General features: G+C 44.5%; 1 protein-coding gene across 1 annotated transcript in view; it reads right to left on the bottom strand.

Moving 5' to 3' along the window:
- Positions 1–13,851, bottom strand: part of slc9a3 (solute carrier family 9 member A3) — a 178,351-nt gene that overhangs the window by 57,729 nt on the left and 106,771 nt on the right. The window lies entirely within an intron of this gene.

Consider the following 13,851-nt stretch of genomic DNA (forward strand, 5'->3'; position numbering starts at 1 on the left):
CATTTCATAAATATGCATCTCACACATATAAATTATTCAAATTTGTCATTTTCTAAAAAAAATAATTCTAAAAAAATATTTACAACTTTGGCACTTGAGGGAGCTCCAAGCCTAGTTACCTTGCCGGGCACAAAAAATATTTGAACAATACTCAGATAATTAGGTCAGGACTTAAACTGACCCAGAGCATCGCGATGACACATAAAAATGTATCAGCTCCTCTTCAGTAATAACACAAGTAAAGTTGTGAAAGAAACACAAACACTTCAAAACAGTGAATATGGATATTTTAGATTCTTTTTGTAACAATATCAATCATCAATCATTTATCTTTCTCATTTGTTGCCAAAATTACTTAACTATAGGGAACATATGCCCAATTGGCTTCATTCTCATTGCATACTACAGCCCAAGATATACACTTTAATCAGTCAATTGCAATTACTGTGCATGTATTTGAATAACAGTCCCTCACTTGCAGCTGCTCCAAATTCACAACTCAAGAAGCACGTCTAAATTAGTCCGCTTCAAGATTCGTGAACTGCAAAACATTTGGCAGCCCACTCACTATCTTTGCCACCTGCAACCCACGTTTTCAGATCAAGAGATTTAATGAACAGATAATTTGTTCTGCAGGATTAACACGTGTCTCAATGATCTCAAAATACCCCGAGCTCTGAAAAGAGGTGATCTGTCACTGCAATCCATTCAGAATGCAACAAATAATAATGGTGGATGACTTTTTATTTTTTTTTTAATGCAAATTTGTTGCGTTGACACCTGGAGGAATTTTTCAATCGTCTCCAAGTGGTTTTCCTTAAAAGGCCTACTTCAGAGGAGAATAGGACTTCCTCTGGCAGCTCACAGCTTGTCCCAACTAACCATGAGTGTGTGTTCTTTTAAATCTTCCCTTTCACCCTTAAAGACATAGCCTCAAGTCAAGAATGTTTAATTGTCATATGTACAGAAAGGGAACAATGAAATTCCTACTTGCGGCAGGTTTAACACAGCACTCACGTGATAATAATAGACTAAAAGAAATTAAAAAACGCATAAAGTGACGCGCCTACACGGAGGAAAAGGTTGTGGCCATTTCCCTCATCTCTGCCCCTCATGGAATTTACAAACCTATATAAATGTCCTTCTTTATCCTCTTATGCTCCAGAAGCACCAACCCTTCCAATTTCTTCTGAAAACTCAAACTAACCAGCAACATCCTTGCAATTTTTATTGCACATTTTCCAGCTTAATGGCATTTTAGCTGGGCAACCAGAATGACACACATAACTCCAATGTGTGGTCTGACCACCATCATATATAGCTGTAACATAATGTCTGGTTCTGGTACTTGATGCCTTAACTCAAGGGTTCCCAACCTGAGGTAAATTTCGCCTACCCAAGGGATAAATTTGTTGATTCTGGATTTGTACATATATTTTCTCATCAACTGACTGACTGTGTTTGGTTTTGGTATATCACTATCTGTTCATTATTAGTTGTTCATAAATAAGTGAAATAAGATTGTTATGTGCTATTAAAGTTGCCAGGGGTAAACGGGACGAAAAAGGTTGGGCACCCCTGCCTTAACTGAATGAAGGGAAGTGTGCCAGATGCCACCTTCACCATGTCTACCAGCGCTGCCACGCTCAGCGAACGATAGTCTTATACCTTGTTCAGGTGGACCAGCTCAGAACCGGAGCATCCTTTTCCAAGATTCACTCAGTCTCCATCTCAGGAAGCAGACTTGCTATTGACTTCATAGAAACATAGAAAATAGGTGCAGGAGTAGGCCATTCGGCCCTTCGAGCCTGCACCGCCATTCAATATGATCATGGCTGATCATCCAACTCAGTATCCTGTACCTGCCTTCTCTCCATACCCCCTGATCCCTTTAGCCACAAGGGCCACATCTAACTCCCTCTTAAATATAGCCAATGAACTGGCCTCAACTACATTCTGTGGCAGAGAGTTCCAGAGATTCACCACTCTCTGTGTGAAAAATGTTTTTCTCATCTTGGTCCTAAAGGATTTCCCCTCTATCCTTAAGCTGTGACCCCTTGTCCTGGACTTCCTCAACATCGGGAACAATCTTCCTGCATCTAGCCTGTCCAACACCTTAAGAATTTTGTACGTTTCTATACCATGTCTACCAACGTTGCCACGTTCAGGGAACGATAGACTTGGACCTTGTTCAGGTGGACCAGGAATGAGGATGCTCTGAAACGGAGCATCCTTTTCCAAGATTCACTCAGTCTCCATCGCAGGAAGCAGACTTGCTACTGACTTCACCATAAACTCACCTACTTACACACACACCATCCCACTTCATCACCCAAAAAGAAATTACCTTTTTTGCTCAATTTCTCTGCCCACGTCGAGCTTCCTTGGGGTTGAGAGGAAAAGATTGATCGGTCATGCTTGAACAGCAGACTTGATTCGATGGGCTGAATGGCCTAATGATGCCCATATAACATATCTACTTCAGAAAATCTTGGTGCATGGCATTTCAACTTTTCGTCTCATTCCCACACTGACATGTCTGTCGTCAGCCTTCTCGAACAACAACAAGACAGAGTACAGGAAGGTGATAGAGAATTTGGTAACATGGTGTTAGGATAATAACTTCATTTTCAATCTCAGCAAGACACAGGAGCTCATTATCGACTTTAGGAAGCATGGTGTACCTGCCCAATTGACATCAATGGTGCAGAAGTGGAAATGGTCAAGAACTCTAAGTTATTTGACGTTAATATTACCAACCACAATGAAGAGAAAGCTAAGGCAGCACTCCGATGCTTCTACTTTCCGTAGAGACTCAGGAAATTCTATGTCTCCAATGACTCGCATAAACTACCCATGCACCTTTTTTTGTATTGCTCGGGATCATTTGTCTTTTCTGCAATGGTCTGGGCCTTCACGATTCATCCAAACACCTGGATTGTCATCTTCGTTACACATTCCTCTACCTACATGTTTCATTTTTAAGTCCAGCTGTCTCACTTATTGGTTATAGACACAAAATGCTGGAGTTATTTTTTGTGTAGAGATGGTTCATACCGAAGATAAACATAAAGTACTGGAGTAACTCAACGGGTCAGGCAGCATGTCTGGAGACAACGGATGGGTGACGTTTCTGGTCAAGATCCTTCTTCAGACCTCCGAAGAAAGGTCCCGACCTTTGAGGATGTGACAAGTAAAATGGATGAAGGGGTGCCAGTGGATGTAGCGTGTCTAGACTTTCAGAAAGCCTTTGATAAGGTCCTGCACGGGAGACTGGTGACTAAAATTAGAGCACATGGTATTGGGGGTAGGGTGTTGACACGGATAGAAAATTGGCTGGCAGACCAGAAGCAAAGAGTAGGAGTGAACGGATCCTTTTCAGAATGGCAGGCAGTGAAGGAAGCTAATGGAATGTTGGCCTTCATAACAAGGGATTTCAGTATAGGAGTAAAGAGTTTCTTCTGCAGTTGTATAGGGCTCTGGTGAGACCACATCTGGAGTATTGTGTACAGTTTTGGTCTCCTAATTTGAGGAAGGACATCCTTGTGATTGAGGCAGTGCAGCGTAGGTTCACGAGATTGATCCCTGGAATGGCGGGACTGTCATGTGAGGAAAGATTGAAAAGACTAGGCTTGTATTCACTGGAGTTTAGAAGGATGAGGGGGCATCTTATAGAAATATATAAAATTATAAAAAGACTGGACAAGCTAGATGCAGGAAAAATGTTCCCAATGTTGGGCGAGTCCAGAACCAGGGGCCACAGTCTTAGAATAATGGGGAGGTCATTTAAGACTGAGGTGAGAAAATACTTTTTCACCCAGAGAGTTGTGAATTTATGGAATTCCCTGCCACAGAGGGCAGTGGAGGCCAAGTCACTGGATGGATTTAAGAGAGAGTTAGATAGAGCTCTAGGGGCTAGTGGAGTCAAGGGATATGGGGAGAAGGCAGGCACGGGTTATTGATAGGGGACGATCAGCCATGATCACAATGAATGGCGGTGCTGGCTCAAAGGGCCGAATGGCCTCCTCCTGCACCTATTTTCTATGTTTCGATGTTTCTATCCTTTTTCTCCAGAGATGCTGCCCGACTCGTTGAATTACTCCAGTACTTTGTGTCTTAGAATTATTTATTTCAGTACATTCAATATCAGAACATTGCTTTTGCATAGTACACATTGATTTTCTGAAGAAACCCTTTACACCAAACAATAATCTCCCCCTTTCCTTTTCTAGCAGTTATATTCCATAGATGTCGTGTAGCACTGCATTCAGAATGCCACTCGACTTGCCACTTCCTGCAAGCTGTTTCATCACACACTTGCCCATTAGATATAGAATTCATGAGAAAGATTTGTGTGGGCTCCATTTATGATTAGACAGCTTTGAACTCCGGATCACACAAGACATCATTGTGTTAAATAATACAGAATAAAACACTTAATCGAAGTTTAAGTTACAAATTTTTATGGAACTTAATAAAAATGGGCAATTTACCTTCATGTATTTTATCTTTAACCACTCTAAGGCTGGAAAAAAAACAAATTATGTGTGCTCTGTTTCCTTAATCACCAATAAAGTGATTTATTTTGATATCAATATTGTTGCATATTGTATACAAAATTATTATTTGACATGAATGACAGACAAAGCTATAAAGTAAAATATTTTACAAGATTCCAAAGTCTCTGATCTTTGCTCACTGGATGGAAAAGTACAGCCATCCTTTTCTCGACAGCACTGAGGTAACCCTATTTCTGGCTTCTCAGACCTAACACTCGTCTCAAATTCAATTGAAAGGTTGCCAACCTGACCTCTCCTACGAAAATAGAAGGCATAATGGTGGGGCTCAACTCATTTCCAAACTAGGCATACAAGAAACTCAAATCAGAAGGTAGAATACTGGATGAGCCTTTTACTGTTGATCTAAGACCTTGTCCGCTGAGTTCTAGCAAGGCTTATTTCAGAACGGATCTGCCACTCCAACAGAAACAGCTAATTCAGTAAGTTAGAGTCATAGATTCACAGAGTGTGGAAAGATGCCCTTTAGCCCAACTTGCCCGCGCCAAACAATTTGCCCCATCCACACTTGTCCCACTTGCTTGCATTTGGCCCCACATCCCTCAGAACTGGTACTATCCTTATCCGAGAAAGTGGTGGCGCTGCCATAGCCGCTGCGGCTCGCCTGCAGTCCATCGGTCTTTCTTCTTTTTGTTTTCTTTTTCTCTTGTTAGATGTATGTTTTAGTTAATTTTATGTTGTGTATGTGCGGGGGAAACTTTTTAAATCTCTTCCTTCAATGGGGATGTGACCTTTTCCTTGTATCTCCGTCTGCGCTGAGGCCTGACATCGTGGAGCAGGCGGCCTCCAACTGGAATCGACCTCGTGGGCTCCGGTGGCAGAACCTGTGGACTCACCAGTGCGGAGGCTGGCTGACTTCGGAGGCTGTGGTGGCGCTGTGGCTGAGACCTGACTTCGGAGGCTTCGGAGGCTTCGGCCGTGAGCCCCGTGGACGGTAACATCGGGAGCTCACAGGTTGGTGACCGATTTTCGGGAGCTCCCGCAACAGAAGCTTCGCCCGCCCCGAATCGCGGAGTTTGAATCGGCCCGTTCGCGGTGCTCAAATTCGGCCGCGGGATAAACCATTGCCCAGCGGGGGCTTCAACATTGAGAGCCTCAACGCAGCAGTTTGACTGCCTGACCGTGGGAGAAGCAAGGAAGGGATAAGACTTTTTGCCGTCCATCACAGTGAGGAGGTGCCTGGAGATTCACTGTGATGAATGTTTGTGTTAAATTGTGTTAATTGTGTGTTCTGTCGCTTTTTGCTGTTGTTTGACTGCATGGTACGAAATGTTGTTCAAACTTGTTTAAATGACAATAAAAGGAAATTCAATTCAATTCAATCCTTCTATCTGTCTAATTGTTGCTCCAGCACTCAAGGGATTTACAAGAAGCCGCTGCCTCAAAATAGGCAGCCAGCATCGGAGGCCCACACCACCCTGGTTACACACACATTGCACCCTCTGCCATCAGGAAGATGAAAGAGGAGCCCGAAAACTAACTTCAAGATTCAGAAACAGCTTCTTCGCTATACATTACAAGTTCCAAATAAGCTCTAAACTACATAGACTTGGTCTGAAGAAGGGTTTCGGCCCGAAACGTCGCCTATTTCCTTCGCTCCATAGATGCTGCTGCACCCGCTGAGTTTCCCCAGCAATTTTGTGTACCTTAGACCTGGGAGCATTGGTTTTGTCTTTTTGCAAGCGTGAGTGTCACAGACATTGTGGGCTGAAGGCCCTATTCATGTGCTGCACTGTACTGTTTTATGTAATGATCGTATATTTTGGTTCAGGAAGCAAAGTGGTACAGAAACCCCAGTTTCATTGACGGCGCCAAAGTAGAGACGGTTGAAAGCTTCAAATTCCTAGGAATCACCAACTTCTCCTGGACCACCCATATTGAAGCAAAGACCAAGAAAACACACCAGGGCCTCTACTTCCTTAAAAAGCTTAGGAAGTTCGGCATGTCCCCGACAACTCGAACTTCTACAGATGAGACGTAGAAAGCATTTTTTTCGGAATGCATCAGAGCTTGGTTTGGGAACAGATCCATCCAAAACCACTAGAAATTGGCGCGAATTGCAGTCGCAGCCCAGACTATCACACAAACCGTGTATCACACAGACTGGATAGACTCGGCTTGTACTCGCTAGAAGTTTGAGGGGGGATCTTATAGAAACTTACAAAATTCTTAAGGGGTTGGACAGGCTAGATGCAGGAAGATTGTTCCCGATGTTGGGGAAGTCCAGGACAAGGGGTCACAGTTTAAGGATAAGGGGGAAATCTTTTAGGACCGAGATGAGAAAAACATTTTTCACACAGAGAGTGGTGAATCTGTGGAATTCTCTGCCACAGAAGGTAGTTGAGGCCAGTTCATTGGCTATATTTAAGAGTGAGTTAGATGTGGCCCTTGTGGCTAAAGGGATCAGGGGGTATGGAGAGAAGGCAGGTACAGGATATGGAGTTGGATGATCAGCCATGATCATATTGAATGGTGGTGCAGGCTCGAAGGGCCGAATGACCTACTCCTGCACCTATTTTCCATGTTTCTATGTCTATGTTTCTAACCAACCCCGCTGCCTTGGCAAGGCCAGCAGCACAATCACAGACAAGTTGTACCCAGGCCACTTCCTCTTCTTCCCTCTCCCATCGGGCAAAAGGTACAGAAGTGTGAAAATACACATGTCCAGAATCAGGGACAGTTTCATCCCAGCTGTTACCAGGCAACTGAACTATCCTCCCACAACCAGAGAGTAGTCCTGAATTACTATTTACCTCATTGGTGACCCTCACACTATCTTGGCTCGGACTTTACCGTCCACTAAACGTTATTTCCCTTGTGTATCTGTACACTGTGGATGGCTAGGTTGTAATCATGTATTGCACCTCCACTGACTGGTTAGAACGCAACACAAGCTTTTCACTGTGCCTCTGTACACGTGGCAATAAACTAAGGCTGAACTGAAGTCAAAGATCTATAACTAAAGGGCCGGTCCCACCACCATGCGACTGCATGCGGCGAGCGCGACCTAACCAGAAGCGGGGGACGCGCGGAAGTCGAGTGAGTGACGTGAAGTTCGAGCGAAGTCCACGGGAAGTTCGCGCGTAACGTACGACGTCGAGACGCTGTGCACGCCCGTCGAGGAGGTGCGTACGGCCTCAATGTAGCTGCGGGCCAGCAGGCTGCTGCCGCACAGAATTTTAGAACACTGTCAGTTTTCCGGAGCCCCGCGCGATGTCGGGACCAGCTCCGCACAATTCCATACGGCTCCGGCGATCGAAGTGGGACCGGCCCCGCGAGGCTGTACGGCTCAAGCGACCACGTTAGGTCACGCTTGCCGCATGCAGTCGCATGCTCGTGGGACAGGCCCTTAACACCCGTCTCTGCGATAGATCTGCCTGATTTAATGAGTATTTCCAATGTCTTCAGGGTTTCTTTTGCCTTCCTGCAAATACTGTGATCACACAGGTCCACACACAAGCATGGAGCCAAAATAAATCCTATAATGTTACATTTTACAATACTGTGCAGGGTGCTGTACTGAAACACTAAACAACATAATGGCTAACAGTAACACAAACAGTCAAGCTCACTCTTGTCTTTAGAAGGTTGGTATTGATATAATAAAAACCACACGTGGAATTACAATTAGCCCTTCATTATGGAAATGTTTGCTGCATGCTACTCCAGGTGGTCCTGGGTCAGCTGTTCCCCGTAGCCGGAGAGATTGCAAAATGTTTTCCAAACATGTTTTACGAATGTCCTTGGAATGCTTCCTCTGTTAATTGGTCGGCATGGTGGAGTTCAGAGCAGAGTGCTTGTTTCAGGAATCTGGCATCCGGCAATGCGGACCATCCCTAAACATTGGTTAAACATAATCAGATTCTCATGGTGTTTTGGAAGGAGATGCATTTGGTTCATCTATTCTGCCAATGTATTTTCCAAAAGCAGTAATTGGTGATATTTCATCAACCCATTGCCTATTTTTCCAGTGAATACAGAAAGAAAGAAGTTCTGTTGCTCGGTAGATGACAGCCATGGTGTTGGATTTAAGGTCTTGGGCTTCAAACACACTTCACTGCAAGCTGTCAAAGGTTGAGCTGGCAGATCAGAGGTGATAATGACAACACAGGTAAAGGGCCTGTCCCACCAGCATGCGACAAGCGCGACCTAACGTGGTCGCTTGAGCCGTACAGCCTCACGGGGCCGGTCCCACTTCGATCGCCGGAGCTGTATGGAGTTGTGCGGGGCTGGTCCGGACACCGCGCGGGGCTCCGAAAAACTGACACTGTCCAAAAATTCTGCGTGACAACGGCCTGTCGGCCCGCAGCCGCATTGAGGCCGTACGCAGCACCTCGACGCCCTACGCAGCATCTTGACCGCGTACGCCTAGCACATGGCTCTGCACGATTATGTCACCGCCCGACATGCCGTTGCGCGAAGACGTCACCGCCCGACGTCCAAATTTGTCGGCCCGCCTCCTGCCCAGCTGATTGGCGAGTATGATGTCGGGACCAGCCCCGCACAACTCCAGACAGCTCCGCGGTTGGAAGTGGGACCGGCCCCTCGCGAGGCCGTACGCCTCAAGCCACCACGTTTGGTCGTGCTAGACGCATGCAATCGCATGCTGGTGGGATAGGCCCTTTACTGCAGAGAGCAGAATCTTGTACAGAACACAATGCTAGATCAACTCTAAGGGTCCGACGGCATCTCTGAGGATCATCAGTGCAGCTCATCCTCTCTATTCATTTCAGTAAAGAAATCAACACCATCTTGCAAACCATCCTCCCTCCAATCTTGCATTTCAAATGACTAAAGTTATTTTTGGAGTTCAATACGATTTTAATTTATCTTGAAGAATAACTTCACTCTGCATGAAACCTGGAATGCAGATGCAGTTTCCCACTGATGGTACTTTGCTACACCAAGCTGTAAATTTGTTAATTTAACATCTGAAAAACTCAAAAGACAGAATGAGAGTCACCCCACACACAGTGTCTTTCAACCTACAGTGCCTCTCACCATCTCAGGCCATCACATTTCTATATTTATTCACATTGCTGACAAGGACAGATTTACTGTCCATCCTTCAATGTCCTTGATTAGATGGTGGGGTGCCACCTTGTTAGACCCCTGTTGCATTTCTGGTACAGGCACCCAAAGTTCTCCGAGGGAAGAAATCCCAGAATAAATAAGGAATTTATTTAACCCACATTCCAGTGTGTCCCTTCCGCACACATTCACTTGTCCACCAAGTTTTCCCCTTCCTTTGTTCATCACTCCCACCATCTCTACTCATCTGGTTCCATCTGCCCATCTTCCCCTCTCCATCTGGTGCCACCTACCAACCTCTACCCAACCACCCTGCACACTGGCAATCTCTCTTGAACCCTCTCAATCTCTTTCAAGAGAGTGTTAGATATAGATCTTAGGACTGAAGGAATCAAGGGAAATGGGGAAAAAGCAGGAATGAGGTACTGATGTAGGATGATCAGCCATGGCTCGAAGGGCCGAATGCCCTACTCCTGCACCTATTTTCTATGCTCCTCAGTCCTGATGCAGTGTCTCCACCCAAAACACCAACTAACACCGTTTGCCTCAACAGATGCTGTTTGGCCCACTGAGCTTTTGCAGCATTCTTGGTTTATTGGTCCTCCAAAATATTCCAAATGGAATTTAAACTGGAGGTGGTGAAGGGAGGGCTTAAGCCAGAAAGGATTATTGGGAAGAAAGAGCTACTTTAAATTTAGTTGCATCTGGTTGGGTAACTATAGTTGGGTGGAGATTATTCCATGCTTTACTTGTGCGGGAGAAGAACAAATTGCTGTATACATCTGTCTTTGTAGCTGGGATCACAAATTGGATCGAATGCCCTAGTCTGCTCCTAATTGGTTTGGGTTTGGTGTAGGCCTTGTAGTCTATGTCTATCTGACCATTTAACATTTTGTAAAAACAGGTCAAACGGTGAGCTTCACGTCTGTCTTGGAGAGGGTTCCACCCCAGAGAATTCAGAAGTTTGGTGACACTCGCTTCTCTCTCATAGGTGTTAGTAACAAATCGAGCTGCCTGTCTTTGGACACGTTCGATGGAGGAAATGTTTTTATTTGTGTATGGGTCCCATGCTGCAACTGTGTAGTCCAAATGAGGTCTAACGAGGGTGAAGTATAGCTTCTCCTTGACAGAAGTTGAACAATGATGAAAGTTGCGCCTCAGAAAGTTTAGGACACCTGTTGCTTTCACCGTTGCATGATGAGTCTGACCATTCCAACGCAGATCATTCTGCAATTTGATGCCAAGATACTTGGTTTGTTTGGATTCTTCAAGGGTGCCACCAAGTATATTGTAAGATGTTTTGCGTTGTGTATCAAATATCCAATGAGTATTCACACTGTGTTTTTGATTTTCTGTTTTTGGATTGAATTCTGTTTTTAATTTGTGTCTCTGTGATGTCTTTATTACTTGTTATATTCCGATTATATGTTATTCCGATTACTATGTAAGGTGTCCTTGAGATGTCTGAAAGGCGCCCATTAAATAAAATTTATTATTATTATTATTATTAGGTAATATCTTGCAAGTCACCTTAACTATCTGTGCTGCCACCATCTGGAATCCTTGAGAATGTACACCAAATGCTGAATCAGCTCAAAATTACCCAGGATAAAGTAGTCCGTTTACATTAAGTGCCAAATACACGATTCAGTGCAGCGAATGATCAAAACGTCCTTGCTTGATACTCCTTGGGGTGTTTCTTTACGCTAGACCACTACAGAAATCTGTGGCATCAGCTGATACACAGACCACTTATGGTCGAACCCTCGTCAGTAGCTACGAGGGCTGGCACGTGACGTCATGGGCTAGGGGGAGTGTCCTGCTACTTCAGCTTAACTCAACTTGAGATCTGCCGAGTCAACAGGTAGCTGAGCCCGAGAGAACAACCTCGCTCAGCTACAGCAGCAATGACAATTACGTTTGCGGACCAAACTAACACATAACACCCGAATAAAACTACAGTTTGAACCTCTCTCTCTACAGTTTGAACCTGCCTGACCACGTTTTATTCACCACGTTTGGTGCCGCTACAAATCCATTTAAACTTATCTTTATTTTATTTATTAACTATATTTTAACGAAAAACAAACTAACTTTATTTTAACAGAGTTGGGCTTCAATTTGAGATTTATTCTGATGGCATGACAGAAATTCAGTTCAAGGTGGAAATGGAATTTCCCCACCGTAGGATCCTGTAATATCCGTGAATGAACCCATATAAAAATTGATCTTTGGAGCCATTTATCTCTAATTACCACCATGTTGACAATGGCTTGGTTAAAGATCAAAAGGTCCAAATGTTTTGCAAAGCTTCCTTATGAGCGAGCCTATTTAATTTTTCAAATGGAAAATATTAACTTGGGAACAAAATGCTCGGATTAAACACAGACTTGCATTTACCTGCCACCAATCATGACATCAGCAAATCACTTTGCATCCATGGAAGTGTTTTTGAATTACAAGGCACTGCATTAATGTCAGAAACTGAACCTCAATTTATATGCAATATGTGATATAGACCATTTATCCTGCTTTGTTAATCATGTCCGAGAGATCATTGTCAGCTTGGAAATCCACAAAACTACGCATTAATTTATCAAATTATATTAAAAGATTGTTTCTGAAGAAGGGTCCCAACCCAAAACGTCTTCTGTCAATTTCCCCCACAGATGCTGCCTTGCCCATTGTGTTCCTCCAGCATTTTGTTGGTCAAGATTGCAGCATCTGCAGTTCCTTGTGGCTACATTATAGTCTGATCGTCAGCCATGTGCCCAACCTCTTAATGAGGATGTTGCTGTAACCTGTGGACTGGGCTACAGGGAGAGGTTGGTCAGGCTAAGACTTTATTCCTTAGAAACATAGAAAATAGGTGCAGGAGTAGGCCATTCGAGCCTGCACCGCCATTCAATATGATCATGGCTGATCATCCAACTCAGAGCGCAGAAAGCTGATGGATAATCTTAGAGATGTACAAATCACAAGGGGAATAGATAGGGTGAATGCACAGAGTATATTGTCCAGGGCAGGGGAATCAAAATCAGAGAGCATAGGTTTAAGGTTTGAGAGGAAGGATTGAATAGAAACCTGAAGGGCAATCTTTTCACTCAGGTGGTGGTTGAGGTATGGAGCGAGCTGTGAAAGGAGGTAGTTGAGGCCAATACTATACAGACACTTTGAAAGACACTTAAATACGTGGAAAAGGAAAGTTTAGGGGATACAGGCTAAACATGGGTAAATGAGATTAGCTTAGATCAGGCATCTAGGTCGGCATGGAGAAGTTGGGCTGAAGGGACTGTTTCCGTGCTGCATGGCTCGGACTCTTGTGACTCAACAGTTGTCAGTTGATCAAAGTTGCTGGGTGAACGAGACTGGGCCCAGCGATTCCATTGGTGCTAATCCAGTGGCAGCCTGGCTACTCACTCACATTGGCCATGCCATTCCCGCATCGATTAGCTAGACTGACGGTGATGGTGAAGATTTCCAGGATGGAAATATCAATTCCCAGAGGGCATAGTTCTGAGATGAGAGGGGCAATGTTGAATAGAGCTGCGAGTAGCAATTCTTTTTTGTGTTAAACAGAGGGTGGTGAGTGCCTGAAAAGTGCTGCCGGGGGAGGGGGAGGGGGGAAGGGGGAGGGGGGGGGGGAGGGGGAGGGGGAGGGGGAGGGGGAGGGGGAGGGGGGAAGGGGGAAGGGGAGGGGGAGGAGGAGGCGGCCTTCAAGAGACTTTTTGATAGGCACAATGATATACAGACATTGGGGGGGGGGGAATAGGAATTATATGTATGCAGTTAAAGGGTTGGTCTTGGCATCATCTTCAGTACAGAAATTGTGGGTCGAATGGCCTGTTCCTGTGCTGTACTACTCCATGATCTACATTCTAGCGTGCTCAAATACTTTGAGTGACATTTAAAGTTCATGACTTCTTGGTATAAGAGATGAAAGAACTACAAATGATCCCAAAAATCCAAGACAAAATGTTTATTCCAATTTTAAGTTTTTCCTTCAGATTCCGTGCTCCAAGTGCAAATCATCAAATGAACATCGGGAGCCTTCCACAGAATAGTATGCAGGAAATGGATGGATATGGATCACATGATTAGTTTAACTCAGCATTATGTTCAGCATGGGCATTGGGGACTGAAGTGCCTGTTCCTGTACTGTACAATTTTCAGTTCTATGTTAACTAATTATTCACACTCTCATCCCTCAAAAAGAACCACCATCACATTTTCCTCTCATTTA

The sequence above is a fragment of the Amblyraja radiata genome, chromosome 2 (assembly GCF_010909765.2).
Source record: "Amblyraja radiata isolate CabotCenter1 chromosome 2, sAmbRad1.1.pri, whole genome shotgun sequence".
NCBI lineage: Eukaryota > Metazoa > Chordata > Chondrichthyes > Rajiformes > Rajidae > Amblyraja > Amblyraja radiata.